This window comes from Falco cherrug, chromosome 13 (genome assembly GCF_023634085.1).
Source record: "Falco cherrug isolate bFalChe1 chromosome 13, bFalChe1.pri, whole genome shotgun sequence".
NCBI classification, from domain to species: Eukaryota; Metazoa; Chordata; class Aves; order Falconiformes; family Falconidae; genus Falco; species Falco cherrug.
The window spans coordinates 3381175-3388563 of NC_073709.1; positions in this window are offsets into that span (position 1 = coordinate 3381175).

A 7389-nucleotide genomic window follows, 5' to 3' on the forward strand; every position below is an offset into this window, starting at 1 on the left:
GCTCAGCCCTTGTGGGAGTCAATGAATAAGGAGCAGCACGGATGCCAACGCTTCTGCAGGCTCGCCTGCGGAGGAGGGAATTTTCTTGGGAAAAGTACCATCAGCACCAGGGAACCCCCAAGGTGAAGCAGCCCAGCTTGCAGCGCGGCCTGGGCCAGCAGCCCACGGTGCCCGGGGACATCTTGTCCCCCAGCCGCTGCGGCGAGGGTGTGCCTTTATCAGCCCGGGCCTGGCCGCGGGGCATGGCCCTGCTGCAAACCCTGGGGGAATGGCCCCCGCCCCTGCCCCGGCCTCGCCGCTGGCGGGGTCCCGTGCTGCCTGGACCACAGGCACACACCCAGTTTTCGGGGTGAGCCTGCCCTCCGCCATGCGTGCTGCGCTGGCCACACCGCCAGCACCGCGAGAGCTGCGGGGAGCGCTCGCACTTCCCTAGAGGGATGGCAAAGCTGGCGTGGAGAGGGAAGGTGGTCCCAGTCACCAAAAGCTTGCTGCCCCTTGCAGGGGGTCCCCAGGGCTGGAATCCCTCTGCCCAGCCCCAAAAGCAGCCCCGGGCGCTCCTGCCCGCCCAGCTCGCCCACTGCCAGAGCATCCTTGGCTTCCCAGCTGGCGGCGGCTCTGTTCCCATCCCCTGCACGCCCCTCCGACCGGGTGGGAAGGAAAAAGGCCTGCGGGTGTTTGTGTGGGAAAAAATAATGGAGGAAATTCATTAGGGAACCTCATCAGGGAAAAATGTGAGGGCAGGGACCAGCAGCAGAAGGGAAAGGCTCGAAGGTCCCTCCTGCTGGCTTGGCAGCACTGTCACCTTCCCGCTGCGGACTGCGGAGCATCCCGGGGGCGCACTGGCAGGGCTGCGGGGGGCACGGGGCCGGCAGGCAGATGGGATTCTATTTTCTCCTGCTGCTTCATTTTGGTTTCTGTGTGGGTGGCTCATGTGAACAGAAAGGTGATGGGGAAAGCATTGTGCGAGAACAGCCTGGCCTTTCAAACACCTAAATTTAAGCTGGCAATTTCAGTGTGTTTGCAGGGCTCACGTATGCCCATGATTTTTTCGAGAGCTGCAACAGCCACTAGCTTCACTCCCTCTTTCTCCGAGCGCATTTTTCCCCCGTGAATCATGGCACCAGCCTCCTGGAACAAATCCGTTTCGACTTTGTCCTCGTTCCCATTGTTGTGAGCCAGCTGAGAGGCATTTGCACCGAAGCCACTTCCCAAAGGTCATCTCATTTTCATCAGTCTGGCACAGCACTCGGCGGTGGACATGGATGGAGAGAGATGGAGTTTGCAAACTCTCCTGTCGCTGCTGCCCCGGCCCCCGCAGCATCCATACCCCACACCTGGGGGACACCGGGCCGCGGGTGCCACGTCCCAACCCTCGTCCTGTGGCACCGGCACATGCTAGCACCGATGAGCAAAGCTCCCCTTAGATCTGCCCATCCCTGTCACAGAGCTGCCACCAGCCGTGGGGCGCTTCCTTGTCTCCCCCATGGATAACAGCAGGGAGAAATCCAAAGGGAGGTGGAGAGGGGTGAATAAGCAGGGTGGTGGGGAGCCCGTTGCACCCCAGTCCCCCAGTGCTGGCCGGCACCGGCCACTGCCTCTCCCACCCAGCCCTCCCTCCTGTTCCCTCAGCAGGCTGTCCCCACCACCGGCGAGCATGTGGGGAGGGCTGGGGGACAGGAGATGGTGCCCGGCTGGCGTGGGAGGACCTGTGACACTGCCAGCACGGCCCCAGAGAGCTGGACCCCCCCAGTATCGCAGAGAAGAACTTCCCCCAAACCCCCCCCCCCCCCAACCAGCAGCTGCTCATCAAACCCATTTTTAACCATGCAACACACCAACGGAAAAAAGTGACGCCGGCTTCTTCTTCTCCAACCCATTGTGATAAATGTTATTTCACTCAGCGCTGGCAGATAAAATCAAGTTTAAGCCACATGCCTTAAATACAAGGCTTTATCTGAGCCGGGTTTGGAGCCTGACCTTTATGGCGGTGCAGTGCTGTGTCTGCCGAGCGCTGCTGCTTTTCAGCCCTGGGCACGCAGGATAACAGACACAGCACCCGAGGTGCCTCCGAGGTGGCCCGGCAGCCAGGGAAGAGGAAGGGGAGAAGAGGAAGTTTTCCTGGCCGGGGAGAGGAGGAGGTTTTCCCGGCCAGGGAAAGGAGGGAGGGCTGGGGGAGCTCGGGGATGGATGCGCTGCCCGGCGGAGCAGGACGAGCAGGTGGCACACGTGGGTGACGGCAGCCTGCGCCGGGGCAGGCAGCTGGGCACAGATGTGGTGAGAACAGCCGTGGGACGTGCACCGAGCTGCCACCGGGCTCAGGCACCTGTGGGTGACATCACCAGCGCTGAAAAGCCCCAATCACTGCCCACCCCCAATCCCTCTCCCCACCAAGGGTGGCTGTGTTGGAGTGAGTGGGCATCACTTTCCCCACGCCTCGGGTCTGCATCCCTGGTGCTGGGCAGGGACCAAAACCTACATCTTCCACATCCCAGCTGAGCACTGAGCTGCTGAATTAAAAACAAACAACCAGAACAAAACAGTCATTACTCCTCCGTCAGCTTGCTCCATGTCCCCAGTGGCTACTATGAACATGCAAAGGTTTTCTCTCTATATATATACAATAGAGGGTTTAAATATATATATATTTATATGTATGTGTGTGTGTGTTAAAGAAACATGTCAACCACCCATTTGGGGGATGTCACTACTCTTCACCCATCCACAGTGGTGACGGAGGCATGGTAATAGACCAAGGGATGGTCCCGCAGCAGCAGCAGCCTCTTCTGGAGGCAGCAGTGGCTGAGAACGATCCCATCATGACCCGAGTGGTCCCTGGGCCAGGGTATCCCCCGGGAAGGTGTTGCTTTGATTCACTGCTGACCCGAGTTAATTTGTTACCCCGTTAATGGGTATTTCTTGTTCCTAATGGGGCTGAGTGACATTACCCTGAGTGACATCAATGCCTCCCCTGCATGGGAACCAGGACTGCTGCTTCGTTAGCATGCATCTAACCAGTTAGTGGTGCCTGCAACTTTTAACAACCTCAAACTTTCTATTTTTTAATGCTGTAAAAACCACAGTTAAGAAATTTGGCCTCTGCTGAGTGACAGGGTTACTTGGTGATGGGCCGCCACCAGCAAGTGATGGAGAACCTGGGAGGGAGCAAGCCCCAGGTCCCAGCTCATCACTGGGGCACAGCACGATGGCAAAGGGAGAAAAGTGAGTAAACTTGGGTTTTCTGCAGAAGAAAAAGTGAGCCACCCACGCGCCAGGAAATCTCTCCTCTCCGTGTGGGTGGTGGAGGCCCCAAGATGAGTTATCTCTAAAGGGCGACTCTGGGGATACCTAGAGATCTTCATCAGCATGGATTTGGTGTGCGCTGAGGAGGAAATATCAGCATCACCACCTGGGGCTTTGGGGTTTTGTGTTGTTTTTTTCAAAGCTCTTTTTTAGCAGCTCATTTTAAAATCGGTTAGAAAATAAGAGCCTCCACCCCAGCCCAGGTCATCTCCCCATGGAGCCATTCCCACGGCCGCCACACCACTCGGCCCCTCCTGGGATGGTTTTACCCTTTATCCCTCCTGCTTCCCCGTGGGATGCCCCGTGGGATGGCAGGAACAGGCACCCGGCAAGGGGGCTTCTCTTTGAGGCTATTTAATAGAAAGTAACAGGGCACGGGCAGGCTGGACCTGATGCCGCAGCAGTGCGGGCAGGCAACTACCCCATCCAAGACCTCTGCTCCTCTCTAGGGCTCAGCTATAATAATTTGTAGCAAAACTAAGAGCCCAGAACGCTAAAATCAAGGTGACTGCAAGCAAAAGTCCCATCCACTGCATCCCTGCGGGCATCCTCAGAGCTCACACCCACACACGGCTTCCCCGGGATGCTCTTGGCCATTGAGCAGGAGCAGCACTTGCAGGCAGACGGGATGCTTGCCAAGCAAGGAGGGATGTACAGTGTCTTACAGCTAACACCTATCTACCATATATAACGATGTGAAACTCCTACACCCACGCGAGCTCCTTCTCCACTTGCAGGGGGGCTGACATTTAAGCTGCGGAGGCTCCAGCCCGGCTGGCGGCACAGCTGGCAGGGACATACCTGCACCGCAGCTGCTGCTAAAAAAAATAAATCACTACCCCGAGGTGGGGCAGGCAGAAATTAGTATTAATGAGGGGCAAAGACACAGGTAAAGAATACATTGTGCTCATAACGCAGTGTCATATGCCACTCCAGAAAGTGCTCTGCACTTTTTGGAGCGGCATATGATGCTGTGTTATGAGATGAAGAACTAAATAAATATGTTTTACTATACATATAAAATCTTGAGGCTGGCAGAGGTTTTTGCCTGGACAGAGAACAGCTGGCTCCAGTTCAGCTCAGAAAAAGATTAAACAGAGGAGGAAGGGCAAAAAAAGAGAAGCAACACAAGCGCTGAATGTTTTTATTTCCACCAGCTACAAGGAGGTTTCTCCAGCTGATCTGCCTCACAGCGCGACTTGCTGCAGCTAATTTCTTAACCAGCTGCTTTGTATCAAACCCAAAGGCTTTTCCATACACCACGGGAAGCCTAACAAGAGGCAAGGCAGCATGCCGTGGAGGGTAATCCAAGAATTACTTGCTATAAAAGCGGGCAGAGGAGCCCCAAAGCAGGGAGATGCTGGGATCCATCCCTGCCAGCATCCCTGCCTCCCTGGGCATAACTCGCTGCCCGCTGCTGGGGTGGGTGGGGGGATCTGCAGCTGAGCAGTTCAAGCAGCAGGAAAATACTGCAATACGGTGAGAGGCAGGGAGATTTATGAAAGTCTGTTGTTTGTCTCCCTCCTGTGGATAGATGCACAAATAAAATTAATGCCCTTGCCTCCCCCCGGGGCTCTGCGGGTAAAACATCCTTTTTTCTATCTGCTTTGCAGGATTGTCACCCAGGCCCTGCACCAGCATGCAGACGAGCGGTGTCAGGGTGGCCGCATCCTGCAGGCTGTGAGGGTACTGCTGCGAGGGTGCTCTGCAGCTGCCCGACAGGCGATGCCCATGCACTGCTCACCCACATACGGCTCGCGTGCAGCTTAAGCCGGGAGGGTCTGCGGGCTGCCCAGCTGCTGGCAAAGCCCAAGCACCACACTTTTGCATGCTGTGCACGGGCTGAGCACTGATTTCCCCGTGCAGCACTGCTGGCTCTCCGCTCCCCGCCACGTTACCTTCTCCACAAATTACCCCAGGTCCCGTAACTCTGGGTTATGGCTCCCCATTTTATCCACGGGTGGGAAGAAGGTCTTCAGAAAGAGAAGCGTCTCGGTGCTGGAATTGTCCTGGATATCCTGGCCCCCCAGCACCACGCCAACCGTTATTTACCACCTGCAAGGCACCAGTGCAGAGCACTGCCCACCTGCGTGGAGCAAAGCCCCGTACAGATTTACTCCCTGAGATCAGCCAGCAGCCACGGAGGCTCAAGCGAAGGCAGCAATAAGCCGCGGTGCAACTCCAGCGTGGCTGGCACAGCCGGGGAGCTCTTGCCCCTGTATGGGAATCCCAGCAGAGCAGAGGCAGGGCAGAGCAGGTCCAGCTGGGAAGCCCTCCAAAGCCATCAGAGCTGTGGCTCCAAAGGTCTCAGAGACTAGTTTTGGCAGCAAGTCTCAGCTTAGCAATGCGGGGAAACAAAAAGAAAAGTGGCTCGGTGGGAAGGGGAGCTCGAGAAGCACCATCCATCCTTTGCAGTGACTATCGGCTGCATCCAGCTACTCCTGGCATCCTTTCAAATGTTCAACCGCAAGAATAAATGCAGCAAGCGAGGCAAGCAGAGAAAACCTCAAGCCGAGCCATTTGCTCGTGCGGGTCAGTGCAGAGGCTGTTCCCAAGTAGCAGCATCCATCCGCACCTGAGGATGCAGGCAGCCTGGCACGGGCGCTGCCGTGGAGGTGGTGTGTCCAAGGTGCCTGCCAGAGTCCTTCAGAGTTTGTGTAATTCAGGTGATTCAAGTTAATTTGATGTTTAACATTTGACAAGATGGCAGTAAAGCAAAGCCAACCTCGTGCGAGCTGGAGTGAGCGACAGCATAGACAGCAACGATTCAGCACGTTGGTGTGTGGCCACTGTAATTAAGAAGTGTCAAAATAGATAAAGGGGAATAGGGGGCACTTGTAAAGGAATGCTTTCCTGGTATATTCCCAGAGTATTTGCAGAACATTCTGCCACAGTAAAGGAAAAAACCCTCGTAATGAACAGAAACCAGCCGTTCCAGTTCTGGCTGGGAGAGACACCTGCTTCGCGGTCTCCTCCTCATCTAAGACTGTCGTGGCTGGTCAGAAGGGAACGTAACACCAGTGGCAAGTGTGCCCCCGGTCCTACCCCATTAACTCTAACCTGCAAACCTTGATTGCTCTCAGCCCAGAAGCACCCAAGAGAGAGGGCAGAGCAGGAGGGCTGAGTGCCCCAAACCTCTGAGAACTGCAGCGCTGCGAGTGCTGATGCTCAGCTGCATGTTTGCCTCATCACCGGCTCACAACAGTGTTTCCTCATATTCATTAATTATCTGCAGCGGCTTTTTTGGGAGAAGAGAGACCTACACCAAACCTGCTCTCCTTACACCTACCAACCACAGCTTTTTCTCTGGGCAGCTGTATAAAGCTACACAAGATCACACCCACATAACCCACATTACGTACACACTATTTCACTTCCAATCACTGGCACAGATTTTTTTTTTTATTGTTATTATTCCTTAATATCCTATCCCACAGGCGCTGCTACCCTTCCCAGTGGACTTGGCCTCTGCCAGCAGCAGGTCCAGCTGGGACCTGGCCAGCATTGGCCCCATCGGGCATGGGGGAAGCTTCTGGCACCTTTTCACAGAAGCCACCCCTGTAGCCCCCCACGACTAAAACCTTGCTGTGCAAACCCACTGTGACCTGCATGCCCGTTTCCACCTCGCTCCTCCCCAAAGGCTCTGCTCACTATTGTTCATGTTGGGAAAATGAGTCCTCAACCTGTCACACATGTTTTCCATTGTGTGGATGAGCCCGCCCTGCACATGGCTGGACCGCATGTATCGCCGGTACACTTCCCGGCCTCCGCATGACAGCCACACTTGCCAGCATCGTCGGTCTGAACCTGGCATTGACCCTGCTTTCAGGTCAAAGCAGCAGACTTCCCAAGTTCCCTTCAACAAGGAGTCGTCGATGGCCTTTTTTCAAAAATCCCAGGGGAGACCGAAAGCAATTACTTCATCTGTACAATACTTTTCACCAGCTTTCTCCCTCCCCTTTAGAAGTACAGAACATTATGACAATTGTCTACAGTCTCCAGCATGCCCATGCCTCCCAAACTGGACAAGTTAAATTAGAAAGTAATTTTTTTCATGCCATTTTCCACAAAAGCACAAGAAGATGCAAG